At 33.8% G+C, this 4,629-nt stretch overlaps 1 protein-coding gene across 2 annotated transcripts in view; it reads right to left on the bottom strand.

The window, feature by feature from the left end:
- LOC127711358 (solute carrier family 28 member 3-like) overlaps positions 1 to 4,629 on the bottom strand; it is a 104,624-nt gene that overhangs the window by 53,595 nt on the left and 46,400 nt on the right. The gene's annotated exons all lie outside the window — the stretch shown is intronic.

Below are 4,629 nucleotides of genomic sequence, written 5' to 3'. Positions count from 1 at the left end.
AATACGTATATTCATTCAAACTTTATTTTTCTTATCAATATAATTGATTTTTATGTCTGATTCCAGTAAATAAAATAGGAAAAGAGAAGCGAAAGATACCAAAGGGACATTGAAACTCATAAGTCGAAAATAAATTGACAACGTCATGGCAAAAAAAAGAAACAGACCAAAAGAAAAACAACAGTATACAAAACACCACATAGAAAACTAACGACTGAGCAACACGAACCCCACAAAAAATCCTGGGGTGATCTCAGGTGCTCCGGAAAGGTAAGCAGATCTTGCTCCAAATGTGACACCTGTCGTGTTGCTCATGTTAGAAAAAACCGGTTTTAAGTCTAATTCGGTAGGTCACATTCGGGGAAAAGGAGGACGGGACTTAAGTTACGAAGATTGGGACATATCCGTCGTCATTTGTGAAACAAATATTCCATAACGGTCAACCAACTTGTGATGATGTCCGTAAAATTTTTGAAGGGATGATTTCAACTTCACCACTTGGAACTCTTGGTTTAATAGATTCCTTGTGAGCAGCAAACCTCTATCAAAGAAATCTTGATAGGAAATGCATGCCCTTGAAAATTGTATCAACTTGGAGATATATATATAGTCTATATGCAGGCGCTGCTGGAATGTTCCTACGTAGAAATAGAAAGTTCACGATTGGGCATCTCTTTTGCCGTAAAGTAAGGTAAATATCAATCCCATAGCACAATCAGACATATAGCCTACATGTATCAAAAGAAAAAGAAAAGTTTAGGACTCAACATATAGTCTCCAACAAAAACAATGTCCAGTTCTAAATCCCTCTGAACCATGTGTTTTTATATAAAACAGAGACTTCTGAAAGTCTTTATGTTTATTGATTAATGACTGAATGAATAAATTGGTGGATGAATGGGTTTGTATGAAACGTCCAGTGGCAAATATGCAGGACGATTAATGTGTTATGAATAGGCATCCTGCTTTGCATTTCAGCAACACTATATGTAGAATTTAGACGTACTCGTTCATAAGGTAACAGTGCGCGGAAAGAAATCTTATCTGGACACATTAGTTTGACTCCAAGCCGACGAGTCTTTGGTCTTACTCCTAAATGCCTCTTGCTTAATAGTAATGCAGCATACTCTAATTTTCAAGTCTTTGGTTCGACCTTGTCGGGGATTGACCCTAAGGCTTCCATCACCCGTGGTGAGTTCATTACCACGTGACCATCGAGGCGGACCATATTTATAGAATAAAACATTCCTTGATATAAAAAAAGTCAGAAGTTGTTTAAAATTTCTGTTAGCTTGACGAATCGATTTACATAAATAAAGGCAACAGTAGTATACCGCTGTTCGAAACTCATAAATCGATAGAGATAAAAACAAATCCTGGTTACAAACTTAAACTGAGGGAAACGCATCAAATATAAGAGGAGATCAACGACACAACAAAAACACAACATTAAAATGTAACACACACAGAAACGAACTATAATATAACAATGGCCATTTTCCTGACTTGGTACAGGACATTTTAAGAAAAAAATGGTGGGTATATAAACTTTTGTAAAGAGCCGAATTTCAGAGATAAAACAGTTATAGTACCGTACCGTACCGTACTAATGTTTTTTTATCTCACTTTTCCAAAGGAAAGGTGAGCTTTTGCCATCACTTGGCGTCCGTCGTCGTCGTCTGTCCGGTGTAAACTATTTCAAACATCTTCTTCTCTGAAACTACTGAACCAATTTCAACCAAAATTAAGCTGAATGATCTTTAGGGTATCTAGAATAAAGTTTGTGTTTTATTTTCTGTTTTGTCAAAAACATGGCCGCCATGGCTAAAAACATAGGGATAAAATGCAGATTTTGGCTTATGTCTCAAAATCTAAAGCATTTAGAACAAATCTGGCATGGAGTAAAAATGTTCATTATGTCAAGTTCTATCAGCCCTGAAATTTTCAGATGAATCTAACAACCCATTGTTGGGTTGCTGCCACTAAGTTGGTAATTTTATGGAAATTTTGCAGTTTTTGGTTATTGAATATTATTATAGATAAAGATAAACTGCAAAGAGCAAAAATGTTCAGCAAAGTAAGATCTACAAATCAGTTTTTATAAGACCAAAATTGTCAACTGACCCCTTAAGGAGTTATTGCCCTTTAAAGACAATTTTTCACAATTTGTTCATCTAGTTTGCTTACTTTAAAAAATCTCCTCCTTTGAAACTGCTGAATCAATTTCAGCCAAACTTGGGCTGAATGAGTTTCAGAGTATCTAGTATGAATTTTGTATCGTATTTCCTTGTACGTCAAGAGACATAGCCACTATGGCTAAAACAGAACATAGGAGTAGAATGCATTTGTGTTGCTTTTGAAGAAAATATGACAGATACAAAGAACATTTAAATGGCATGTTTAAGCCACTCATTAATTTATATTGAAAAGCAAAAAAAAATCATTGATGAAAGATTTAAGCAAAAAATTACAGGTGAGCGATTCAGGTTCTTGAGAGCCTCTTGTTTTTTTAAAGTTTTTTTCATTCAGAGTCATATGATTACATGAGTATGTGGCACACAGATGGAATTAACAAACGTAACAACACACAAAACACTATACTCCACGTTCAAGCATTATACATAAAGGTGTATTTACATATAAAAGACCTATTACAGTAGTTGCAATCACTGAATATTGTTTGTTTCCAATATATTTGCTTCATATCAAAAGTGGATAAAAGGAAGAAAAGGAAGGAATTATAAAAATATGAAGATGTGGTATGATTGACACTTAGACAGCTCTCCACCAGACACCAAATGCCATAGAAGTTAAGAAATGGCCACCGTACAACGAGCAAAACCCATACCGCATATTAAGCTATAAAAGGCCCCGAAATGACAAATGTAAAACAATCCAAACGAGAAAACTAATGGCCTGGTTTACATACAAAACATTAAACGTAAAAAAAAACATGATAAACAGTAACAAACGACAACCACTGAATTACTGGCTCCTGATTTGGGACAGGCACACAGAGAATGTGGCGGGGTTAATTGATAGCGTTTGATTTTGTCAGTTTTTAGGGACTTTTCCTTTTTGAATTTGCCTTAGAGGTCAGTATTTTTTATATACTTTTTTTCAAACATGTTTGCTAGTGCCATACCGTCCCGCTAACGTGGGACAGTGGTGTACCAGTACGACATAACAAGCTATAAAATCAGCTGAAATGGGCTAAACCTATCAGATTGATTCAAAGCACATACAAGTCCCCAATATAAGCACAAAAGACACAAAATGTAGATTTGAGAGTACTCGCGATCGCAGTTACTTTAAGGCCAAAGTTCAAAGCCAAATACAACTAATAAAAAATCATGTTTCTAAGACTAATATATCAATCAGTACACATCCAGCTTTGCATGATCGATATATATTTTATTTTTTATGTTAAAATGATTTCAAACCTTATATCTGTAATAAATCCCAAATTGTAACAAATTGTCCAAGAAATTATTGTTTTATATGTGAATATTTATCAAGTTATAAGAACTTTTGTCTTCAAGATTCGATCCATCGATCGAGAGATAATGAGATGTTTTAAAGATTTAAATTCAGATTAGAAGATTAATTATAATTTAGTTCCATTCAAATAAAGGGCTAACATTGCTACAAATATTTCGCCAGGACGCTTCAATAATTGGTCGACAACATTGCTACGATAGTGGCCGTGTTTTGCAACAGACTCTCGGCATTTCTACAGGAAACAATTTTTCATTATTCGTAGTAGCAGTAGACTACAAATGAAGAGTGGATAGTAGCTAGCATCATACTTTAGCTTCACGGTTCGCTTACTGAATAATTCAAAAATTGATGACCTAGTTAATAGCAAATATCACAATGAAATGTAAATAAAGGATTACAGAGATTAAGATCTTTCTTATATTTTTACTCACACCTACACACTTACAGTACTTGTCGCTTACAACCTAAACTAAGACAAAAGAGATGATAGCAAATTATACAGTGTGACCTTTCCCTTTGTATGTAGCAACACCCCAGCAGAACCAGCATATACACTGTCATAATAATAAAAGATTTCATATCCAAATTATATTTTTTTCATTAAACAATTGTTCTCAACAAATGTATGTTCAGTATAGTCTATAACTACACAATTAACAAATTAAAAAATCACTTAAATTTGGTTGTAAATGATTTTTATGTTCTGAATACTCTTTACACTTCAAGCTATTTATTTGCAAAGGTTTCATACGTGCACAAAATGATTATTTTGAATCTCTATGTACTGCTATTTGTAAAAACTATTCAAGCCAATTGGTATGGTGAAAGGACGAAACCTATCGAATATAAACTGTAATACATTTTACCTGTACTAAAAAATCAACATTTTATTTTTAATGTACAGATTTTGGTTTAAGCATATAGTTCACAAATTTTATTGGTAAATTTTATTGCCGATATAGTCGTTTTCTGTTTAAATAAAACTCCTATTTTGCATGTAAATCCCCAATGTTGATTGACGTAGTACAAAAGGTACTGATGACGTTTAAAAACTATTAATGCAATTGCAACATTATATCCTGCTCGATAGCTAAGGCATCAAAATGAATCAACAAAATATGGAATACA

This window comes from Mytilus californianus, unplaced genomic scaffold (assembly GCF_021869535.1).
Source record: "Mytilus californianus isolate M0D057914Y unplaced genomic scaffold, xbMytCali1.0.p SCAF_8, whole genome shotgun sequence".
NCBI classification, from domain to species: Eukaryota; Metazoa; Mollusca; class Bivalvia; order Mytilida; family Mytilidae; genus Mytilus; species Mytilus californianus.
This window is presented reverse-complemented; position numbering and strand designations above follow the sequence as displayed.